The sequence below is a fragment of the Salvelinus alpinus genome, chromosome 17 (genome assembly GCF_045679555.1).
Source record: "Salvelinus alpinus chromosome 17, SLU_Salpinus.1, whole genome shotgun sequence".
NCBI classification, from domain to species: domain Eukaryota; kingdom Metazoa; phylum Chordata; class Actinopteri; order Salmoniformes; family Salmonidae; genus Salvelinus; species Salvelinus alpinus.
In genome coordinates, this window is record NC_092102.1 from 6528938 (window position 1) to 6540580 (window position 11643).

The window sequence follows — 11643 nt, forward strand, 5'->3', positions numbered from 1 at the left end:
TTCATGACGCGATTATCCAGGAATATGCTGCACTGGTTTACAAGTTAAATACATTGTTTATATATGCCTATACAAATCTATCGACCACTTCCATTTAAAGCAATGATTGTCAATTGAAAATGTGGTTGTTGTGTTTTATCCTGTTGTGCGCCTTGAGTGTCAGTCCCCTTAAGCACATTATTCCAATATTTCCGAGCTCTGAATTGACACAATGAACACTTTTGCAAAGATATTCGGTTCAAAATAAGAGTACGAATGACAATAAACGTATGACTTGGATTGTATGCATAACAGTGTAGTAAACAATATCGCTCCGCGTGGGAACTTTTGGCGTTGGGAAAGTATCCGTTATAAGTCTCCATGGCACGTATCACTTCGTTGTCTTGTTGGTAATAGTAAAAATGCATGACAGTCCGCATTGTAATGGTCTAACAGGTGTTTTCATTTTGCTTCTCACATTAAACAGACATTTGAGAACGGAATTGCTTACAGTTGTACCTATGATGCACAGACACACTAAAGCTGTACAGTGTAGTTTGAATAGTCAGACACTGAAAGAGCATTTTATTCCAAGTGTGTTTGTGTTTGAATAAAGACCCAAAGAATGAAATCAATGTGTGGATGTTGATTGGACAATGTATATGTGCTTTGCAGAAGCCATTTTTTTAAATTCCCTGTAGGGTGTATTTTACTGGAGTATGATCAGATTGCTTTGTTTAAGCCAGAATGAAGACTTGGTCTGAGAAACTATGCCGATTATAGCATGATAGCTATTTATTTTTAAATAAGGCAATGTATATATGACCCCCTTTCAAAGAGTCGCTCATTTATCACTTTCTTACAGATATACAGTGCTTTCAGAAAGTGTTCATACCCCTTAACTTATTCCTCATTTTGTTTTCTTACAGCCTGAATTCCAAATGGGTTAAATTATAGTTTTTTTTATCATCTCACCCAGCTACAGACAATACCCCATAATGACAAAGTGAAAACATGTTTTTTAATTTTGTCTCAAATGTATTGAAAATGAAATACAGAAATATCTCATTTACATACGTATTCACAATACATGTTAGAATCACCTTTGGCAGCGATTAAAGCTGTGAAAATGTGGTTGTTGTGTTATCCTGTTGTGCGCCTTGAGTGTCAGTCCCCTTAAGCACATTATTCCAATATTTCCGAGCTCTGAATTGACACAATGAACACTTTTGCAAAGATGTTCGGTTTAAAACAAGAGTACGAATGACAATAAACGTATGACTTGGATTGTATGCATAATAGTGTAGTAAACAATATCGCTCAGCGTGGGACCTTTTGGTGTTAGGAAAGTATCCGTTATAAGTCTCCATGGCACGTATCACTTCGTTGTCTTGTTGGTAATAGTACAAATTCATGACAGTCCGCATTGTAATGGTCTAACAGGTGTTTTTCATTTGGTTTCTCACATTAAACAGACATTTGAGAACGGAATTGCTTACAGTTGTACCTATGATGCACAGACACACTAAAGCTGTACAGTGTAGTTTGAATAATCAGTTTCAATTATTTGCAGATGTATTCCCTATTATTTACAAATCGAAAGATGTAACATTTGAAATGAATGTGGCAGAACAGTTTAGCATAGAGTTCCTATGGGAGTCTTCTACTTCAGTCTTTTTGCCTCCTAGGCCTCGTTTCTCATTACATGGAATTTCCCCAGTGCCAACTTCACATGAGATGGCCGCCGTCTACTGTCATGTGGTGCTGAATGACAGATATCGCTATGCCAATATCGCTGCTGTCCATGGTCCTGAAATATACAATCTTGGCTATTTGCATATGTACGACCGTCCAAACCTGACCCCCCCACACATACACACACATTAATGCTAATCTCTGACACACTTTTGAACATTGCACAACCTGCAACAAGACACTGAAAGAGCATTTTATTCCAAGTGTGTTTGTGTTTGAATAAAGACCCAAAGAATGAAATCAATGTGTGGATGTTGATTGGACAATGTATATGTGCTTTGCAGAAGCCATTTTTTTGAATTCCCTGTAGGGTGTATTTTACTGGAGTATGATCAGATTGCTTTGTTTAAGCCAGAATGAAGACTTGGTCTGAGAAACTATGCCGATTATAGCATGATAGCTATTTATTTTTAAATAAGGCAATGTATATATGACCCCCTTTCAAATAGCCGCTCATTTATCACTTTCTTGCAGATATACAGTGCCTTCAGAAAGTGTTCATACCCCTTAACTTTTTCCTCATTTTGTTTTCTTACAGCCTGAATTCCAAAAGGATTAAATTATAGTTTTTTTATCATCTCACCCAGCTACAGATAATACCCCATAATGAGAAAGTGAAAATATGTTTTTGAATTTTTTCTCAAATGTATTGAAAATGAAATACAGAAATATCTCATTTACATAAGTATTCACAATACATGTTAGAATCACCTTTGGCAGCGATTAAAGATGTGAGTCTTTCTGGGTAAGTCTCCAAGAGCTTTGCACCCCTGGATTCTACCATATTTGCAATATCACAATATATACAGTACCAGTCAAAAGTCTGGACACACCTACTCATTTAAGGGGTTTTCTTTAAAAATTTACATTTTAGAATAATAGTGAAGACATCAAAACTATGAAATAGCACAATTGGACTTACCAGGTGTACCTTCTTAAAAGTTAATTTGTGGAATTTCTTTCCTTAAAGCGTTTGAGCCAATAGGTTGTGTTGTGACAAGGTAGGGATGGTTTACAGAAGATAGCCCTTTTTGGTAAAAGACCAAGTCCATTTTATGCCAAGAACAGCTCAAATAAGCAAAGAGAAACAACAGTCCATCCTTACATAAGACATGAAGGTCAGTCAATACGGAAAATTTCAAGAACTTTGAAAGTTTCTTCTAGTGCAGTCGCAAAAACCATGAAGCGCTATGATGAAACTGGCTCTCATGAGGACTGCCACAGGAAAGGAAAACCCAGAGTTACCTCTGCTGCAGAGGATAAGTTCAGTAGAGTTAACTGCACCTCAGATTGGAGCCCAAATAAATGCTTCACAGAGTTCAAGAAACACACATATCTCAACATGCACTGTTCAGAGGAGACTGCGTGAATCAGGCCTTCATGGTCAAATTGCTCCATTGAAACCACTACTAAAGGGCGGACACCAATAATAAGAAGAGACTTGCTTGGGCCAAGAAACACGAGCAATGGACCCTAGACTGGTTGAAATCTGTCCTTTGGTCTGATGAGTCCAAATTTGAGATTTTTGCCTTTCAATGTGTGTGTAAAGAATCCAGGGTGTTTAGTATGGTCTACGCTTCATTATAAAACTATTTGTTGAATAGTTTAAAATCCGTCAGAAGCTGCTTTCAATTCATGGTGGCTCTGAATAAGTCTTGACTGAGACAGAGCTTGTTTTGTGACATTTCCGGTCACAACTTGCAGACTTGTTTACGTGCTGCTGTGCGTTTTGTTGCTAACCTTACTTTGCTACCTGACAACTTTACGGTTTTTAATTTCCGTTTATATTTTTAGTTTTTCCCTCATTCAACTTTTTTTCTTTCAACTTTTTCAATCCGGACGCTTTATCTGGACATGGTTTGTCAAGACCTCCAACAGCCGAAGCTAAGTAGTAACATTAACATGATGCCTTCTAATTGCAGCCGCTGTACTCATAATATACAGGAGAACGATCGCCTTACGGCGAGGATAGCTGTGCTGCAAGCCCAGCTTCAGACGCAATCGTTAGGCAAGGGTAATTTCAGTGTAGGAAAGGATGAAACAGCGTCTGTGCCACCAGTAAGTACAAATAGTAGTAGAAATCCCCTCGCACGGTCCCCGCAGCCGGACAACTTTCTCATGGCTTCTGGAGGGAAATGCTGTAGGAATGCTCAACCGGTGTCACTCATTCAGCCGACAGAAACTTTCAACCGGTTCTCCCCACTAAGCAGCGAGTCGGAGTCTGAGGCCGAGCCTTCTCTGGTCTCTACTCCTCCCGTTACGGGGTCTGAGACGCCGAAGGTTCCCAGCATTAGCTCTGACAAGTTGAAAACCCTAATCATTGGCGACTCCATTACCCGTAGTATTAGACTTAAAACGAATCATCCAGCGATCATACACTGTTACGTTTACGTTTGCAATCGCAACAAATAATCTGCTCAGACCCCAACCAAGGAGCATCAAAAGTCATGCTATAAATTCTCAGACAACCCAAATATTCCTTGATGCCCTTCCAGACTCCCTCTGCCTACCCAAGGACGTCAGAGGACAAAAATCAGTTAACCACCTAACTGAGGAACTCAATTTAACCTTGCGCAATACCCTAGATGCAGTTGCACCCCTAAAAACTAAAAACATTTGTCATAAGAAACTAGCTCCCTGGTATACAGAAAATACCCGAGCTCTGAAGCAAGCTTCCAGAAAATTGGAACGGAAATGGCGCCACACCAAACTGGAAGTCTTCCGACTAGCTTGGAAAGAGAGTACCGTGCAGTATCGAAGAGCTACTCGGTCATCCTATTTTTCCAACCTAATTGAGGAAAATAAGAACAATCCAACATTTATTTTTGATACTGTCGCAAAGCTAACTAAAAAGCAGCATTCTCCAAGAGAGGATGGCTTTCACTTCAGCAGTAATAAATTCATGAACTTCTTTGAGGAAAAGATCATGATCATTAGAAAGCAAATTACGGACTCCTCTTTAAATCTGCGTATTCCTCCAAAGCTCAGTTGTCCTGAGTCTGCACAACTCTGCCAGGACCTAGGATCAAGGGAGACACTCAATTGTTGTAGTACTATATCTCTTGACACAATGATGAAAATAATCATGGCCTCTAAACCCTCAAGCTGCATACTGGACCCTATTCCAACTAAACTTTTTTTATTTTTTTATTTAACCTTTATTTAACCAGGAAGGGCTCATTGAGATTTCAAATCTCTTTTTCAAGAGCGTCCTGGCCAAGGTATCTACAAAAATTACAGAGAAACAACATGAAAAACTACAAGTTATCTAGTAAAAACCATTGAATTCACAAGAGTATAACAAAATCAAAAACAGCAAATTAAAAACATTGACAGGTCAGGGAATCAGCCTCAAAAACCTTCATCAGTGATTTAAAAACACCAATCGGGACAAGTTCTTCCAGTTTAAAATTATTTTGTAAGGTGTTCCAAGACGATGGCGCAGAGTACATAAAAGCCCTTTTACCAAATTCAGTTCGGACATTTGGAACAGTTAGCAGGATAAAGTCCAGCGAACGAAGAGAGTACCCACCACATTTCTGAACAAACTGAACAAACTACTGTAAGAGCTGCTTCCTGTGCTTGGCCCTCCTATGTTGAACATAATAAACGGCTCTCTATCCACCTGATGTGTACCAAACTCACTAAAAGTGGCAGTTATAAAGCCTCTCTTGAAAAAGCCAAACATTGACCCAGAAAATATAAAAAACTATCTGCCTATATCGAGTCTCCCATTCCCCTCAAAAATGTTAGAAAAAGCTGTTGCGCAGCAACTCACTGCCTTCCTGAAGACAAACAATGTATACAAAGTGCTTCAGTCTGGTTTTAGACCCCATCATAGCACTGAGACTGCACTTGTAAAAGACCTTTTAATGGCGTCAGACCGAGGCTCTGCATCTGTCCTCGTGCTCCTAGACCTTAGTGCTGCTTTTGATACCATCGATCGCAACATTTTTTTGGAGAGATTGGAAACCCAAATTGGTCTACACGGACAGGTTCTGGCCTGGTTTAGATCTTATCTGTCGGGAAGATATCAGTTTGTCTCTGTGAATGGTTTGTCCTCTGACAAATCAACTGTAAATTTCGGTGTTCCTCAAGGTTCCATTTTAGGACCACTATTGTTTTCACTATATATTTTACCTCTTGGGGATGTCATTCGAAAACATAATGTTAACTTTCACTGCTATGCGGATGACACACAGCTGTACATTTCAATGAAACATGGTGAAGCCCCAAAATTGCCCTCACTGGAAGCCTGTGTTTCAGACAGAAGGAAGTGGATGGCTGCAAACTTTCTACTTTTAAACTCGGACAAAACAGAGATGCTTGTTCTAGGTCCTAAGAAACAAAGAGATCTTCTGTTGAATCTGACAATTAATCTTGATGGTTGTACAGTCGTCTCAAATAAAACTGTGAAGGACCTCGGCGTTACTCTGGACCCTGATCTCTCTTTTGACGAACATATCAAGATTGTTTCAAGGACAGCTTTTTTCCATCTGCGTAACATTGCAAAGATCAGACATTTTCCGTCCAAAATTGACGCAGAAAAATGTATCCATGCTTTTGTTACTTCTAGGTTAGACTACTGCAATGCTCTACTTTCCGGCTACCCGGATAAAGCACTAAATGGCTTTCTGTTAAGGCAAGGGCTGATTTCAAGGTTTTACTGCTAACTTACAAAGCATTACATGGGCTATCTCCTACCTATCGTTCCGATTTGGTCCTGCCGTACATACCTACACGTACGCTACGGTCACAAGACTCAGGCCTCCTAATTGTCCCTAGAATTTCTAAGCGAAACAGCTGGAGGCAGGGCTTTCTCCTATAGAGCTCCATTTTTATGGAATAGTCTGCCTACTCATGTGAGAGACGTAGACTCGGTCTCAACCTTTAAGACTTTATTGAAGACTCATGTCTTCAGTAGGTCCTATGATTGAATGTAGTCTGGCCCAGGAGTGTGAAGGTGAACGGAAAGGCACTGGAGCAACGAACCGCCCTTGGGGTCTCTGCCTAGCCGGTTCCCCTCTCTCCACTGTGATTCTCTGCCTCTAACCCTATTACAGGGTCCGAGTCACTGGCTTACTGGTGCTCTTCCATGCCGTCCCTAGGATGGGTGCGTCACTTAAGTGGGTTGAGTCACTGACGTGGTCTTCCTGTCTGGGTTGGCGCCCACCCTTGGGTTGTGCAGTGGCGGAGATCTTTGTGGGCTATACTCGGCCTTGTCTCAGGATGGTAAGTTTGGTGGTTGAAGATGTCCCTCTAGTGGTGTGGGGGCTGTGCTTTGGCAAAGTGGGTGGGGTTATATCCTGCCTGTTTGGCCCTGTCCGGGGTATCATCGGATGGGGCCACAGTATCTCCTGACCCCTCCTGTCTCAGCCTCCAGTATTTATGCTGCAGTAGTTTATGTGTTGGGGGGCTAGGGTCAGTCTGTTATATCTGGAGTATTTCTCCAGTGTCCTGTGTGAATTTAAGTATGCTCTCTCTAATTCTCTCTTTCTCTCTTTCTTTCTTTCTTTCTCTCGGGGGACCTGAGCCCTAGGACCATGCCTCAGGACTACTTGGCATGATGACTCCTTGCTGTCTCCAGTCCACCTGGCTGTGCTGCTGCTCCAGTTTCAACTGTTCTGCCTGCGGCTATGGAACCCTGACCTGTTCACTGGATGTGCTAACTGTCCCAGACCTGCTGTTTTCAACTCTCTGGAGACAGCAGGAGCGGTAGAGATACTCTCAATGATCGGCTATGAAAAGCCAACTGACATTTACTCCTGAGGTGCTGACTTGCTGCACCCTCGACAACTACTGTGATTATTATTATTTGACCATGCTGGTCATTTATGAACATTTGAACATCTTGGCCATGTTCTGTTATAATCTCCACCCGGCACAGCCAGAAGAGGACTGGCCACCCCTCATAGCCTGGTTCCTCTCTATGTTTCTTTCTAGGTTTTGGCCTTTCTAGGGAGTTTTTCCTAGCCACCGTGCTTCTACACCTGCATTGCTTGCTGTTTGGGGTTTTAGGCTGGGTTTCTGTACAGCACTTTGAGATATCAGCTGATGTAAGAAGGGCTATAAAATACATTTGATTTGATATGATTTTGCCAAGGAAAGTGAAAAGGACTGAGGGAAAGTAAAATGGAAAATACATGGAAAGGAACATGGAAGAACCTCAAAGATTGTTTATGTATATGTCTTAATTAATCTAAATGGTCATTTCTACATACTTTAGCGTTAGCAGTCCATCAGGCCAATAGATGGCGCTGTTGCACTGTTGTAGCAGGAGAAACAGCAAGTTCTGGCCAAGCGCGCACCATTCTGCAGAATAAGGATCAGAACTTTACAGAGGTAAACTGTGTCTGTTCTTTTTACTATTACAGGTGTGTAACAGAACTTCTAAACGTTCAAATATATACACAATATGTAATAACATGCTATTTAACAACTTTGTCAAGATATTATCACGTTAGGAAAGGTTTTGTTTTGGCTTTGTGTCGAACTGAGTGAGAGAAGAACGTGAATTACATTGAGTGAGAGAATATGTTAGCTTGATGCTAGCTGAGGTAAAAAACGATTTACGAGTCACAGGGACTATGTTTACTGAGTAGCTTACTTGTACTGGGTTTTGTCTAGGAGATTTTTTATAAAGAATCCATTTGTTAGGGATTTCTGCGTTGGTTTTACATGTTATTGGTTTTGTGTAAAATTGTGCTCACTAGCTGGTAAACTGACCCGAGCACGCTCAGTCTGGTGGACTTTTAGTGCATACAGTGAGAGAGAGACGAATTTGTGGAGGTGCCAATATCTTAAAGCTGAATGTATTGTTGTCCGTTTTTTATAGAGGTAGCGGTATATAGAAAAACATTCAGTTATGTTTTCATATATAGGTGTTTCTATTGTATGAATGTGAAATACATTGTGGTTTTCATGTGAAACCATACACTAAGACAGGGTTATTTGTGGAACATTTTTGAATTCTGCTTTAGGTAAAGTGCACACTTGTTTGATGTGAATATTTTCAAAGTACTAACAAGAAAATAGACAATTGAACAAGAGAAAAAAAACATTATTCAGAATAAAGAAAGCGCCAGAACCTTGCAGACGTAAACTTGTGTTCGTTCTTTTTACTATTGCAGGCCACCTCAGCTACACATGCACTCTGTCTGCACATGCATGCACATACACACGGACAAACACACACTAATGTTCTCTCTCTTGTGTTTGTCAGCAGTTCATCGTGGCCCTGTCATTTGCCTCCTTCACCAAAGCTCTGTCAGGGACATACATGAAGAGTGCCATCACTCAGAGAGACACTTTGACCTGTCCAGCTCTCTCATCGGACTCATAGACGGCAGCTTTGAGATGGGTATCAACAATAGCATTGAGTTGCTTGAGAGTTCAATACATTATACAGTATGATCCATTTTTTTGTGGTTCTATCAGAGTCTGCTCACAATACTGTCCAGTTTTATAGTTGTTCCTATTAATTGATTGACTGGTGTTTGTCCATGACTCTACTGTCAAACATCTAACATTGTTTTATGTGATGCTATGTTGTTGCAGCCTAGTATCCAAACTGATATGCCATTTTTAGTTAACAAAAAAACTGTGTTTATAATTTGCGATTCCTGGCTACTGTAGTGTGGTGGTTTCTTGCAGGTAACCTGCTGTTCCTGGCTGTGGTCAGCCATTTTGGGGCGAAGCTGCACCGGCCCAGGCTCATTGCTATGGGCTGTATCCTCATGGCTGTAGGATCCTTCCTCACAGGCCTGCCACACTTCTTCATGGGACGGTAAAACAACTGAAACACTGGTTAAACTTGTGCTTCTAGAGAAACTCCAATGCGGAGAATAGTGTCACTTTAGAAATAAAGAAATGTATCCAGTTATTGATTAATCTCAGTTAACATAGAACTAAAGTCTTGCGTAATTGGTCAGCTGCTTGATTATGTTTTGGGGTCATACATGTTAAGAGAAGGGATTAAGAGATGCTTTAACTGTGATGTGGTAAAGTTGGACCCAGGTGCAGAGAAAAGACCAGAAGATGAAGCAGTGGTTCCAACCAGTGTCTCCGCCCCTTCAAGGGCCCACTTAACTGCCAAGAGCTCCCGGTTGCCTACATCGTAGTTGCCTTCCGCTGGTCGAGAACCGCTTGGAGAGAAAGGCGCATGGGTGCAGTTTCTTGTCCTCCTCGTTCCGCTGTGAAAGGACCGCACCAGCTCCGGTGTCCGAGGCGTCCACCTCTATCACAAAGGGGCGTGTAGTATCAGGATGAACGAGGATGGGTCCGAAGGTGAAACGTCCCTTGAGCTCTATGAATGCCCTGTCAGCCTCGGGATTCCAGCAAAAACCTGCTTGAGTGAGGTGGGACAGGGCTGTATGTGTTCCGGAAGGGTTTTTGGAGAAGATCAGGATGTCGTCGAGGTTAACAAAGACGAACCGATTCAACAAATCCCTAAGAGTGTCATTGATCAATGCTTGAAAGACTGCCGGTGAGTTCGATATTCCGAAGGTCATGACTAAATACTCAGTGACCACTAGGGGTGTTGAAGGCAGTTTTCCACTCATCTCGCTCCCTGATTCTCACCAGATTTTAAGTGTTGCGGAGGTCCAGTTTGGTGAAGAATTGGGCTCCTAGGGCCAACTCCAAGGCGGCGGACATCGGGTAGGGGGTAACAATTCTTGATCGTAATCCTTTTCAGCCCTCTGTAATCGATGCAAGGACTGAAGTTTGGGTCAGACAGAGAGACAAGGGATGCGTTTAGACAGGCAGCCCAATTATGATATTTTTTTCACTAATTGGTCTTTTGACCAATCACATTAGATATTTTCGCATCAGCTCTTTTTCAGAGCATATCTGATTGCTCAAAAGACCAATTACTCAAAAAAAGTACTGAATTGGGCAGCCTGTCTCAACGAAGCCATAGAAACCTGGACATGCTCCAACTGAACTGTTCCCTCCTGTCAGTACTGATGTTGAATGGCATCTCTCCCATCCCCTGTAGGTTTGTTGAACATGAGTGGAAATGAAACTCCAGCACACTGGTAGCACTAAAGATGTGTGAGTATAACCTTTCCAGGTGAGTTGAACCTGCCTGTGGGTGCGGTGGGGATATTCCTGGGAGGTCTACTGATGAAGAGGTATAAGCTTGGCGTTGTGTCTGGAGCCCAGCTGTCTTTCGTCACCTCCTTCATGGCCTACCTCCTCCTCCATCTGGCACTAAGTGTGACAACGTTAAGGTCGCTGGTCTGACCGTGTCCTACAACGTGTAAATATGACATCCGATTGGTTGGTTGGTGGGTGGGTGGGTGGGTGGGTGGGTTGGTGGGTTGATAAAAACAAAAGTTTTGATCAGTGGAATATGAGGGAGAGTTAGACCAAAACACAAATGGGCTTGTGCCAGGGCTCCCTCTTGTGGGAATATACAGTATGGTTGTTACTGAGCCAGGATTCCTGACTGTTTTGTCACTGTGCCTATGTCAATGATAGTTCAGCAACAATTATTTAAACATCATTATTGCCAGCCATTTTCTCTGTTCCACAGGTCCCCTGGTGTACGATGGCAGCCTGTTGTCAGAGTGTAACAGAGACTGCTCCTGCTTGGCTGGGGAGAGGGACCCTGTGTGTTCAGACAACGGCATCATCTACACCTCCCCCTGCCTCGCAGGCTGCTCCAGCTTTACAGGTTACGGCAAGAACACGGTACCAATACTATTAATGTACTGAGTGTACAACACATTCACAGGGATGCTGGCCCATGTTGACTCCAATGCTTCCCACAGTTGTGTCAAGTTGGCTGTATGTCTTTTGAGTGGTGGACCATTCTTGATACACACGGGAAACTGTTGAGTGTAAAAAACCCAGCAGCGTTGCAGTTCTTGACACAAACTGGTACCCCTGGCACCTACTACCATG

At 42.1% G+C, this 11643-nt stretch overlaps 1 long non-coding RNA gene across 1 annotated transcript; it reads left to right on the forward strand.

Moving 5' to 3' along the window:
• Nucleotides 1-8044: 8044 nt before the first annotated feature.
• On the forward strand, nucleotides 8045-9505 carry LOC139543233 (uncharacterized). Its single transcript, XR_011668628.1, has 3 exons — nucleotides 8045-8108; nucleotides 8957-9094; nucleotides 9388-9505. It is a non-coding gene; the product is annotated as an uncharacterized lncRNA (long non-coding RNA).
• Nucleotides 9506-11643: the final 2138 nt, after the last annotated feature.